At 43.4% G+C, this 13,885-nt stretch overlaps 1 long non-coding RNA gene and 1 other non-coding gene across 2 annotated transcripts; both read right to left on the reverse strand.

Annotated features, from left to right (window-relative positions):
• Positions 1-251: 251 nt before the first annotated feature.
• On the reverse strand, positions 252-10,640 carry LOC147366264 (uncharacterized). The gene is made up of 3 exons (XR_015132451.1): positions 9,772-10,640; positions 5,493-5,678; positions 252-2,104 (listed from the first exon to the last, which is right to left on the reverse strand). It is a non-coding gene; the product is annotated as an uncharacterized LOC147366264 (long non-coding RNA).
• On the reverse strand, positions 2,846-2,978 carry LOC147366265 (small nucleolar RNA SNORA70). The gene has a single exon (XR_015133502.1). It is a non-coding gene; the product is annotated as a small nucleolar RNA SNORA70 (small nucleolar RNA).
• Positions 10,641-13,885: the final 3,245 nt, after the last annotated feature.

Here is a 13,885-nt window from a genome sequence, read left to right on the forward strand (position 1 = left end):
ATAATGCAAATACAAAGGAGGATGAATATCAGTGATAGATATCATGCTAATTTAATAAGTTAAATAAATCACTAGAGTAGCTAGTATAAAATAATAGGTGTGCAAGAACAGCACATATGTTTCTTTCCTAGATCAACCTTATTCTGGCCCAGACTGAAAGGAAATTCAACTTGAGTCAATGCCAAGGGCTCCCTGAGTTAATGCAGCATCCAGGTCTGCGTAGTTCACTGGTCACCTGCTCAGATGAATTATTTTGAGATACCATTGTTTGGTCTGCATGATTTCTTCAGGATCAAGGACTCGTTGACACTTTTGCCACTTTGAAGCTCTGCGTAGGACTTGACAGTTCTTGCAGAGGCTGAATTCTGGCATCTTGGGTGCTGCCTCCCTTGGCATAACTACAGCTAAGTCCTATCAGTTTGCCCCTGCCCCTGGGATGTTGCCTTAGAACTGCTACCCAGTCTTCCACTCTGTTGTGAGCCTCAGTACTCCCTCCATCCTGTCCTATATCAGAGGACACTCACCTAGCTTCCTCTCAAAGACAATCTCCTCTCTCTACTGCTACTCCAGGGCACTAATATCATCAACTCAATGGATTACGTTCTTACAAAACACAGGAAAAGCTGTCGACTTCTCACGAGGCAAAATTCCTGAGGGTCTGGCTACCTATTTGAAATGAATGAAGGAATGTATAAGGAGAAAGCATGCTAGCAAATATTTCTACAAGAGTTGAGAAGTGGCAGTCATCATTGAGCTCTAAAACTATTTAGCAGGGTTCATGGAAGAAATAGTCCTAAATCTGAGACTTGGTGGATGGATCAGTCTTGAACAAGTAGAGGAGTCAGGGCTTTCTAAGTGAGTAGAATTGCAATAAGAAAGAAGGTAGAACGGGAACAGTTATACCTTAGTCAGGATCTGCAAAGACTAGTTAGTTGGGAGCTCAAAGAGCAGGGTAGACATGTGTAGAGACACAATGGTCAGTTTGTAGAAGGTGTTGAATGTCAGATTACTGCTACTGCTGTTTTACTAGTTTTGCAGACAACAGAAAGCAGTAAAGACTTTTCTGAGGACTAAATCATTGAAAATGTGATAAGATAGAGAATCATGATGAAGTCATCTTAGGATGATTGCTAGAGAAGGCTTCTCTGAGGAAGTGTCTTGGGGTTGCACCATGGAGGGTAAGGCCAAGCCCCCCTTCAAAAGTGGATTTTAAATGGAGATTGATGAAGCCACACAGACACTCAGTTCAGTTCAGTTCAGTCGCTCAGTCGTGTCCGACTCTATGTGACCCCATGAATCACAGCACGCCAGGCCTCCTTGTCCACCACCAACTCCCAGAGCTTACTCAGACTCACATCCATCAAGTCAGTGATGCCATTCAGCCATCTCATCCTCTTTCCTCCCCTTCTCCTCCTGCCCCCAATCCCTCCCAGCATCAGAGTCTTTGCCAATGAGTCAACTCTTCGCATGAGGTGGCCAAAGTCCTGGAGTTTCAGCTTTAGCATCATTCCTTCCAAAGCAATCCCAGGGCTGATCTCCTTCAGAATGGACTGGTTGGATCTCCTTGCAGTCCAAGGGACTCTCAAGAGTCTTCTCCAACACCACAGTTCAAAAGCATCAATTCTTTGGCACTCAGCCTTCTTCACAGTCCAACTCTCACATCCATACATGACCACTGGAAAAACCATAACCTTGACTAGACGGACCTTTGTTGGCAAAGTAATGTCTCTGCTTTTGAATATGCTATCTAGGTTGGTCATAACTTTCCTTCCAAGGAGTAAGCGTCTTTTAACTTCATGGCTGCAATCACCATCTGCAGTGATTTTGGAGCCCCAAAAAATAAAGTCTGACACTGTTTCCACTGTTTCCCCATCTATTTCCCATGAAGTGATGGGACTAGATGCCATGATCTTCGTTTTCTGAATGTTGAGCTTTAAGCCAACTTTTTCACTCTCCTCTTTCACTTTCATCAAGAGGCTCTTTAGTTCTTCACTTTCTGCCATAAGGGTGGTATCATCTGCATATCTGAGGTTATTGATATTTCTCCCGGCAATCTTGATTCCAGCTTGTGCTTCCTCCAGCCCAGTGTTTCTCATGATGTACTCTGCATATAAGTTAAATAAGCAGGGTGACAATATGTAGCCTTGACATATTCCTTTCCAAATTTGGAACCAGTCTGTTGTTCCATGTCCAGTTCTAACTGTTGCTTCCTGACCTGCATACAGATTTCTCAAGAGGCAGGTCAGGTGGTCTGGTATTAGGGAGGCCAAATCCTGCCAAGAGCTTAAATTTAAAGCAAGAATAATGGGAGGTCAAGAAGCAAGAGTTAGAACTGGACATGGAACAAAAGGAAGATTCTGAAGCTGGAAACTCATCATTATGTACCTGCTGGGGGAAATCACCTACCTTGGCTCTTTTTTTTCTGACAAGAAAGTAGGATTTATTATGGACATGAGTACAGAGGGGACAGTGCCAAGGTTCTCGTGGGTGCAAGGCCCACCATTTTGCCAGAGGGCCAGGAATAGGGGTATATTTGACCCCACAGCCATCTGAGATGAACCACTTTTCTGCCACCATGTTTTCAAATTCATCTGCATTAAATTTAGAAAATTTAATCCCTTCTTGGAGATGTGGAGCTTCTGGCTGCCAGAGAATGTGAACTTGACCCTGCGGAGGATCTCAGTCACATGCTCCTTGTTCTGCAGCTTGATGCAGATGAACATTATGACTTAACCAGTGTGGACCCTGGCCACTGCCCTGGGGCTTTCCAAAGGCACTGCACATACCTGTCTGGAGCTTAGATTGCAGACAGCATGCCAGTCATGTCTGCATGTCCACTGTAAAGGGTCGTATTCAAGTTCCTTAGGGCAACTCATGCAGGCAACAGGCTGTATACACTACCGAAAAGGCTCCTATTTGCAGCCATTGCACCCTGGGCTCCCAGGGGGGAAATAGCACAGGTGGCTTGCTTTGCTCATGCTAAGTCACTTCAGTCATGTTTGACTCTGTGCAACCCCATGGACTATATAGCCCACCAGGCTCCTCTGTCCATGGGAGTCTCCAGGCAAGAATACTGGAGTCGGTTGCCATGCCCTCCTCCAGGAGATCTTCCTGACCCAGGGATCGAATCTGTATCTCTTACATCCCCTGCATTGGCAAGTGGGTTCTTTACCACTAGCACCACATAGGAAGCCCATGGTTGGCTAATTGGCTGCAAATTGTTGCTTCTTTATGAGGAATCCCTGCATCAAAGCTCACATCACTTATTTTTAGCTAAGAAAGTTAGCTTTAGCAATAGATTTAAAATAACTGCCCATTTGTTTTCAAAAGCAATTATTGCTCAAAATGACCATCCCTTTAATAAGAGTGTAATGTAATAGTTTCTTATTCATTTTGTTAATGACCAGAGTGATTTCTGGAACCTCTGAAATGATTGCACTCCATATTCCTAATTATCACCACATTGCCTTTGCACTCCTGATGTAGGCAAGGTGACAGGAAGTCACCAAATGTTAGTATTACGTTCGTCATTAGGACCTGGAAATGCACAGGACCTCAGTGGGGTGGAATGTGCCCATGGTGATGTGGATCCCTGGGAATGTTGAGAATTTTCTCTTTAAAGTAGTTCATCTATTTGAGAAATATACTTGTGCCTTTGACTTCACAAGATTTATGTTTTTGATCATCTAATTTTATATCTTAAATTTATCCTTTTAATATCATACTATTTCAGAAGTGACATTCTACAAAAATAAAATGAAATCAGTGCCAAATCAGTATTATTGTGTGCCCAACTTTTTTCGGTTGCTATTACCCAGAACCTTTTTTCTTTTCTTTTTTGCTGTTTGTAAACTGTTATGCACTAAGATATATCTTGGAACTTCCCTGGTGGTCCAGTGGTTAAGAATCTTCCTGACAATGGAGAGGACGCAGGATTGATACCTGGCCGGGAAGACTCCACATGCTGCGGGGCAGCTAAGCTTCTCTGCCACAAGGACTGAAGCTTGTGCCCTAGAGCCTGTGCTCCGCAACTAGAGAAGTCATCACAGTGAGAAACCCGTGCACTGCAATGAAGAATAGCTCACACATAACAACCAAAGACTCAGAGCAGCCAAAAATAAATATACAGAATTTTTTAAAAAGAAATATCTTGCAAATTAACATATGTGATATTTTACATTTTGACTTAGCAAATGAATTTAAGACTGAGGCGTCCCCAAGTTAATACTTAGAGCAAGCAGATAGCTACGGAATGTGATTTTGGAGACAAGGAGTTTCTCTCTTCTTGCTCATCACAAAGCTTTACCTTCCTATCACCTGGCAGTTAGGGCCTGAACTCAGGGGAGGCAAGAGAAGCTCCTCAGGTGATAAATCTAGGGTGCTTACTCTCAGTGTCGTGTGAACACCTCCTTGAATTTTGCATCTGAGGCACCACTTACCTGGCTCTCATTCAGGCCCAGGCAGCAGACCATTTGCGATAAAACTCAGGACAGGTTAATATGCAAATATGCTCTCCAAACAGTATAACACACTGTCATTAATGACCAGCTAATGGAGCCAGCTTATTAGATTAGAACCCATCCCACCAAAAAGGTTCTTAGGAAATGGAACACTGAACAAGTCAGTTCTGAGGAGCTGAAAGCATTTGAAAAGGTTTGAAGCCTATGGTGCTGCCCAAGGCACAGCATGGAGCCATGACCGAGAAATAGCAACTAATGGGGCTAATGTGGTGGGGCACAGGGAGGGGTGCTAGCCTGAGGAAGGAGGAAATCAATGGAGCTTTGGCAAGGGTACAAGAGTCTTAAAAAATTCAGTTTTGAGTGTGTATATGTATGGATGGACACATACATCATGTATATAATATTTCATGTTCATTACTCATGTATATAAACCATATAGTATATACACATACATATACACATGTATGTACACACATGTGCATATATTCACACACATACTATGCACATATGTGTATTTAGGGGTAGGGGTGGGAAGTCTTATAGTGGACACGTAGGTAACAAAGTCACTTCAGGTCCAGGGCTTACATTTACAAGGAAGGCCACCCAGCTAATCTGCAGGCCTTTCAATTTGCCTGAAGCTTATTTCTATGTTTATGCCAAAGGAAGGGCTCATACCAGCCCTGCTACTGTAATACAGGCGTCAGGCAGCTTTCAACCTCATCCTCTGTCTGTGGGCAGTGCTCTGTCTATGGAGAGGGCTATATGGTGAAGACTGTGTTAGAGTGTCACAGCTCTCAGCTTACAGGGGACCTATGCTCAGCTTCCCTCTCTGACTGGTCTGCACTTTGATTTCCCTGTTTGCCCTCAAGCCTTCTGTCTGACTGGGTCTTGCCTCCAGCCTTGGCCTCCAACGCATAGGACCCATGGAGTATGTCCTCTTACTCAGCTTGGCATCCTCAGGTTGGCCACCTTTTGTAGTGCAATGCCCATTTTATGATCCTCAAAGGCATGGTGCACTGTGCTTTGACTCACCTGCTGTTTGATTCTGCTTCCAGTGTGTCTCATTCCCAACACATGGCACTAACAAGCGGTGCTCATGGCAACATGACTTTATGTGGTGATGCAAATAAGAGGTCAAAACAGAGCTCCCAAGCAGTTGCAACGTAATTTATAAGCCCAGAGGAGGTGGCTATTTATGAAGCAGAGGGGAGGAGATGTCTAGGGAAGAAAAAAAACCAACACGCTATAAACTTCAGATTCAAATTAGAACTCCTGGACAAACATGATCCTAGAACATGTACCTAGCTCCTGCCTTTGCAGCCCCAACCCCCCTTCCCAAGCAGGGCAGCTGCAGGGGCCTTGATCATGAGAGAATGCATGTTTGTTCTCAGGGCCTGACTAAAGCCCAGGGACCCAGGAAGGGAAGGCCAAGGGTGAGCAGGAAAGCATTGCTTTTCCTGGAAAGAGGTGGGCCCCGTGGGATCCACATAGTCCTGAAAGAAGGATGGATATCAACCTGTCTGATTGGTCCTGAAAGGGCTTTCTGTCTTGTCCTTGACGAGTTCTGGAAAATCAGAAGAGGTGAACTGTATCCTCTCTTCTCATGAGGCAGAGAGACAGGCATTAACCATTGTTGCTGCTGTTCAGTTGCTCAGCCGTGTCTGACTCTTTGCGATCCCATGGACTACAGCACACCAGGCTTCCCTGTCCTTCACCATCTCCTGGAGTTTGCTTAAACTCATGGCCATTGAGTCAATGATGCTATCCAAACATCTCATCCTCTGTTACCCTCTTATCCTCCTGCCCTCAATCTTTCCCAGCATCTGAGTCTTTTCCAGTAAGTTGGCTCTTCACATCAGGTGGCCAAAGTATTAACCATTATACCCCAGGAAACAGAAATCAGGACTGGGGGGCACATTGCGGATTATAACTGCTTAAGACTCAAACCCTGGCAACACTTAATAATGCTTAATAAGCAAAAATATGCACTGCTGCTAAGTCGCTTCAGTCATGTCTGACTCTGTGCGACCCCATAGACAGCAGCCCACCAGGCTCCCCCGTCCCTGGGATTCTCCAGGCAAAAACAATGGAGTGGGTTGCCATTGCCTTCTCCAAGAAATATGCACATCTCTCCTTTAAGTCAATGTCAGGGAATACATTTTATGTAAGCATGAATGCTCATTGAAATCAGAAACAATGAATGAATGAATGATGGCCATAGAAACTCTACAATCTGAGGCCTTCTTTTTTTAGGTGGTTAAGTTCTACCAAAACTTAACTGCATAGTACATCTCCAAGGAATGTATCAGAGGTGCAGATACAAAAGGCAATGATTGGAAAGTTGGGGACTTGAGTGTTAGTCCTGCATTGGCATGACTTTGTCTGCCAGGAGTAAGCAAACTCTGAAAATTAGAACATTGGGAACTTAGAAGAGCTCTAAGCTCCTTATCTTTTATTCCTTTCTGAAAAAAATTGTTTTGGTTTAAAATAGAAACTCTAAACAGCCCTCAGGACAGTCCCTGTGTTGTTGGTGCCAGTTCATAAGAAGATAAGGCTGTGTTTGCACATGACTAATGTGAGATTGATGTGAGAGTTGGATTATGAAGAAGGCTGAGCGCTGAAGAATTGATGCTTTTGAACTGTGGTGTTGGAGAAGACTCTTGAGAGTCCCTTGGACTGCAAGGAGATCCAACCAGTCCATTCTGAAGGAGATCAGCCCTGGGATTGCTTTGGAAGGAATGATGCTAAAGCTGAAACTCCAGTACTTAGGCCACCTCATGCGAAGAGTTGACTCATTGGAAAAGACTCTGATGCTGGGAGGGATTGGGGGCAGGAGGAGAAGGGGACGACAGAGGATGAGATGGCTGGATGGCATCACTGACTCAATGGACGTGAGTCTGAGTGAACTCTGGGAGTTGGTGATGGACAGGGAGGCCTGGTGTGCTGTGATTCATGGGGTCGCAAAGAGTCGGACACGACTGAGCGACTGAACTGAACTGAACTGACTGAACTTGTTATCTTGAATTTTTCCACCTTAATATGCAGGTCCCAATTTCAATTTCTCACTCCCCTCCTTCCTCTGATACTTCTTTTAAGGTGAGAACCACAGTCTACTGAGTGGTGATTGCCTTGGCTGCCATATTACCTCTTATCCTAAGCATAAACCAGGTTATTGAAGGTGAGCTGCTTTTATGGGGCCTGAGATTAGCAAAGCAAAAAGCCATTGACAACACCCTAAACAACAAAGAACATTCTGGTACTGCAGGCCACCCTTCAAAATGCTAGTCAATCTTTCACTTTTCACTGGGGTCAAAAGAAACTACTAAAGTTTGACTCTTTTAAAAGATGAATTTCTCTGTGGTGTTAGACCAAGGGCTTTAGGCTGTTGCCTGGCAACAATCATAAAGGCAAGAGTAGCCTAAGTCCTGAAAACATCTAGTAAATTAGGAAAGAAAAGTGCCTGCTGCCCTACAGCATGTCAAAGTCATCCTGCTTTAGGAGTCCTGTAAAATGACAGTGAACATCCAATAAGTGGAGTCTGAAGTCTTTCCTTCCTTAAAAATCACAGAACAGTGAGTTGACTTTGACAAAGGGACACTTTGACAAACACTCGGAACACTTTCAACAAACCCATCATTAATGAGTTAATGCTGTCTTAGACTCACGTAGCCTTTCACAGGCGGCATCTTAGCAAGTCTCCTGATAGGGGACTAGAAGTGGGAGGAAGATGCCCAGAAGCTACTTAACAGCATCCTTGCCCACAAGCTCTTCTTAAACTCTGTCGTGCCCCAGAGCTCACTATCTCACTGGATGGGTCAATATTTTTTTTTTTTTCTTGACCAATATATTTTTGTAAAGTTCTCTGAGAATACTCTTCCTTAAGAGCTGGAATTGTTTCTAGGTAACTTTCAAATACTGGTTCTCACTCTCATATCTTTTACCATGGAACAATTAACACTCACTACTGCAATAGACAAGCCCTTAAATGTGGATGCCTTAAAACAACAAAGGTTTATTTCTTGCTCAAGTCCAGTCCAGCACAGGTTGGACAGCCAGCTCCTTCTTAGAGCTCACCAACCTGGAACATGTTGCCAAGCCAGATAACAGAAATTTGGTGGAAGCAGGCTAGCTCTTAGTGCTTCAGTCTGTACGTGGCAACAACACACCTGCTCCAAATTCATTATTGGAATTGCAACTGACAAGCCCCCAATTTGGATGACTGAGAGCCTGGGAAATGTAGCACGGCATAAATGTAGGAATTCGGTGGGTGCCAATTGTGTCTGCCACACCCTGTTCCCCCAGCCAAGCACACCGATGGGAAGCGTGAGGCAGGTACCAGGATCCGACCCATCATCATGACATTGAATCCTGAAAGCAGGGCCGTGCCAAGGAACAGCTGGTGTTTCTATGATCCAGAGGGGGCCCAGCAGTCATTCCTTCAAAGTCTGACATCTGGCCTTCTGTCTCTGTGCAGTGCCCTGAGTATGTGACTTTCTCTGTGTCCAGGCTGGGTGTTTAGAGGGCTTAGTGGTGTGAATCCCAGCTGTTCACACTTGCTGTTACTGTAAATATCTGTACTTGTGTCTCAAATCCACCTGCCAATGCAGGAGACACAAGTGACCCAGGTTCGATCCCTGGGTTGGGAAGATTCCCTGGAGAAGGAAGTGGCAACCCACTCCAATATTCTTGCCTGGAAAATTCCATGGACAGAGGAGCCTGGCAGGCTACAGTCCATAGGATCGCAAAGAGTGAGACACGACTGAGTCAATGAGCACACTTCAGACTCAGAGATTAAGAATTTGACAGGATGAGGGAAGGATGTCACATAATTATGTCATTTTGCTGCTGCTGCTGCTGCTAAGTCGCTTCAGTTGTGTCCGACTCTGTGCGACCCCATAGATGGCAGCCCACCAGGCTCCCCCGTCCCTGGGATTCTCCAGGCAAGAACACTGGAATGAGTTGCCTTTTCCTTCTCCAATGCATGAAAGTGAAAAGTGAAAGTGAAGTCGCTCAGTCGTGTCCGACTCTTAGTGACCTCATGGACAGCAGCCCACCAGGCTCCTCTGTCCATGGGATTTTCCAGGCAAGAGTACTGGAGTGGGGTGCCATTGCCTTCTCTGATGTCATTTTAGGTTAATTAAAATCATGTTAATTAAAATCTGCATTTCAGATACTCCCAAGTGGCTAAAAGTAAGATGATATCTAGGAAAAGGACATAAGATTCTCTAACGGGCTGAAGAATTATGTTGTCATCAGACTCTGAATTGGGAAACTGAGACTCAAAAAGATTGAGTAAATTATCTATACTTACCAGAAGACAAGCCTGGGACCTGCGATTTCTCATCCAGCGCCACATGCTCTGTTAAGGGCGTGCCAAGAACTAGATTACAGTCACCTCCATGCTTTCTCTTTTCAAATGTCAGAATACCCAGCTGACACTGCAGGAGAGAAAAAGAGAGACAGCCAGGCCCTCTCTGATCATGGCACCTGTGGTGTCAGCACCAGGCAAATAATAGGTGGTGGCAAATGCAGATTTAAATCATGCAGAAATTAGTGGCGAGATGAGGACAATAAGAGGCCTCTGATGGAATAATTGCTTCCCCGTGGGGTGTTCCAGCAGCTCGAGGTTGCCGGTGCCCAGACTATAAATGAGTCTGCACTGGAGGTGTCACCACAGCCAATACAACGGAATATGAAGAGGGAGGAGGCAGCCACAGGCATGGAGTTTCTGAAACCAAATGATATACGAATTGCTGGAATGCTGTTCAGGAAAATTTACTCCTCTTTAAAAGCTTTACACTTTGAGGAAGAAAAGGCAAAATGGCACGTTAGCACCGACTCCATCCTGACTCCTGCAAGGTTGGTGTTGTCAACATTCACTCTTGTAATAACAGCCTCGACAGGTATTTTAAAAAACTATCGTTAGGCAACCATAAATTTTTCAGACATGTTTTATTCCTCACTGGTACTAGAATTTTTCCATGATAGCATCTGGCAGTCCACGATGATGTGCATCACGACTACGGAAGGGACAGAACACTCATGACAACACAGGGGATCTCGTGAACCCGCAGCAGGCAGTCCTGAGTAGCAGTTTACAGAAGCTTTTAATGAGAATTCTCATGACCGTAGTGGCAATGGCAAATTCGTTCTAAGAAATAAATGAAACATGGGGATTCACAGATGATTCTCATCTGTGACATTTGCATGGTACTCTTGCAATCTCATACTCTTGCTTCTTGATCATTCTAGAAGTAAAAGTAGTTTCATTTGTCCCCATTCAAAAGCATATATTCAAATGCATTACTTAAAAGCCCCTTTTGATTTTTGTAGTCCCTATTCTCCTATGCTTCTCTAGTGGCTCAGACGGTAAAGAATTCACTTGCAATGTAGGAGACCTGGATTCGATTCCTGGGGCAGAAGATTCCCTGGAGAAGTAAATGGCAACCCACTCTAGTATTCTTGCCAGGAAAATTCCATGGACAGAGCAACCTTGCAGGATACAGTCCATGAGATCGCAAAGAGTTGGACACGACTGAGCGACTAACACTTTCACTTTCATTCTCTTAGGCAGAGTAATAATTATTAACATTTGATAGTTTTTCCATGCACACAGCCAGATTTTAATGTCTTATTCAAGCCTCATATGACAATTGTAAAGTAGATTGGACAGACATTATTTTTTTAAGATTTATTTGTTGCTGTTGTTTAGTTGCTAAGTCACGTCCAACTCTTTGCAACCCCATGGACTGTAGCCCAACAGGCTCCTCTGTGCAATGGCTTTCCCAGGCAAGAATACTAGAGTGGGTTGCCATTTTCTTCTCCAAGGGATTATTTATTTATTTAGCTATGTCAGGTCTTAGTTGCCACACTCAGAGTCTTTGTTGTGTCATGCTCTGCATGGACTCTAGTGGTGGTGTAAGGGCTTAGTTGCTCCCTGACTTGTGTGACCTTGGTTCCCTGACCAGGAGTCGAACCACACCTCCTGCATTGCAAGGCAGATTCTTAACCACTGGACTGCCAGAGAAGTCCCATGGACAGACATTATTATCCCCACGTTTAAAAGTGAGGACGTGTGAGATTCAAGATGTTGATATTGATACTTTGCCCATGATCACACAGCTAGCAGAAAATAAAATCAAAATTCTTCATCAGGACTCACTCCCTGCTTCCTTTCAAAAGGCTACAGGACCTGTAGAGTCTCATTGTTCCCAAGTTTACCAGTCAGACTCATTTTAAAAAATAGACCCTAGAGCACAGATTGTGTCCAGAGTCCCAGTACCCTGAAACAGCCCTGAGGGCGTTTGAAAACAAGGTGATTGAAGATACAGGCTCTGAGCCTGGAATCCACAAACAGCTGGGGCTGCATCTGTAGAACCCTGACAGTTTTACAAAACACCAAGTCATGTTCATTTTCCTGGGGAAAAAGGCTCTGGCTTTCAAAACTCTTCTAAAAGTTAAGAACCAATAATTCAAAAGTAATAGGATGGCTTTCAAAACTCTTAAAAGAGTTAAAAACCAATAATTCAAAAGTAATAGGAATATCCTAAAATAGCATTTCTCAATCTTTATAAACCTTCCTCTCATGAATCAAAACAAAAATCATAAATAGGACATAGCTCTGCTTTGTTTTTAAACTACATACATCATCCCATCCTCCAAAGACTTTAATATACTCTTGCTCGCCATTCCTCCCTATCTCTCTCACCCCACAAGTCCCTCCCTGGAATAAGTTCACCCCAGGCTGATTAAAACTACCGTCCTTGAACTCAGAAGCAATGCCTGATGGGAATGGAAAGAATTCATAATTACGGATGACTGGGGAACACTACCCTCTTCTGTCTTGCATTTTTTTGTTATTTGTTGTCCAGTTAATGAGATTAGTTGGGAAGAGACTAGAGGTCAGATTTAAGAGTCAAGAAATATCCTCATCGAGTCAGCATAGCAGTAGTTTACCCTAATTTATGAAACAGCCAAAGTAAAAATGTAGCAGTTTAAAAGCCAATGGACAAGAATAAATAGCAATTCTTTTTTTTTTAATTATTGGAGTAAAGTTGATTTACAATGCTGTGTTACTTTCTGAGGTACAGCAAATTGAATTAGATACTTGTTTACATATATCATCTTTTGGGGAGTTCTTTCCCATTTAGGTGACCACAGAGCACTGAGTAGAGTTCCCTGTGCTATACAGTAGGTCTCACTAGTTATCCATTTTATTTATAATATCAACAGTGTATATACATCAATCCCAATCTGCCAATTCATCCCACCCTCTTTTCTGCCCTTAGTGTCCATACATTTGTTCTCTAAGTCTGTCTTTATTTCTTCTTTCCAGATAGGTTCATCTGTACCATTTCTCTAGATTCTACATATATGTGATATTTGCCTTAATATGTGATATTTGCTTTCCTCTTTCTGCCTTACTTCACCCTGTATGACAGTCTCTAGGTCTGTCCATGTCTCTGCAAATGGCATAATTCTGTTCCTTCTTATGGCTAAGTGATATTCTACTGTACATATGTGCCACATCTTCTTTATCCACTCCTCTGTTGATGGACATTTAGGTTCCTTCCAGGTTCTGGCTATTGCAAACAGTGCAGCCGTGAACACTAGGGTGCATAATTTTTTTGAAATTAAGGTTTCTCTGGGTATATGCCCAGGAATGGAGTTGCTTCTTTTTAAAAAACTATTTTATTAAGGTAATATTGACATATACTGAGCTGTACATATTTAAAATGCACAATTTGATAAGTTGTGATATATGTAAACTCCATGGAACCATCACCACAATCAAGATAGTGAACATATCCTTCATCCCCCAAAACTTCATTTCTCCTTTGTAATCTCTCCCTCCTGTTCTTCCTCAGCCTCAGGGAATCACTCATCTGTGTTTTACTTCCATTTTCTGGAGTTCTTTACGAATGGAATCAGTCATACATTGCGTACTCTTCTGTCTGGCCTCATTTCTGAGCATGTTGGATACGTGCTCAGTTGCTCAGTTGTCTCTAACTCTTTGTGACTCCATGGGACTGTAGCCCAACAGGTTCCTCTTGTCCAGGAATTTTTCAGGCAAGAATACTGGAGTGGGTTGCCATTTCCTCCTCCAAGGGACCCTGACCTAAGGATGGAACCCACGTCTCTTGCCTCTGTGATGTCTTCTGCATTGGCAGAAAGATTCTTTATCACTAGCACCATCTGGGAAGCCCTATGTTGGATATATCAAGTTCATTCTTTCTAGTGTTGAATAGTATTCTACTGTATAGATATGCCACAATTTGTTTATGCATTTACCTAATGATGGATATTTGGGTTATTTTTGGTTGGAGGTTATTACAAACAAAGTTCCTGGGAATGATCCTATAAAAGTCTTTGTATGGCTTTCATTTCATTTGGCTAAATAACTGAGAGTATAATCATGGGTTCAC

Source organism: Bos grunniens, chromosome 9 (assembly GCF_055505025.1).
Source record: "Bos grunniens cultivar Pamir isolate PY7600 chromosome 9, Bosgru_T2T1.0, whole genome shotgun sequence".
NCBI classification, from domain to species: Eukaryota; Metazoa; Chordata; class Mammalia; order Artiodactyla; family Bovidae; genus Bos; species Bos grunniens.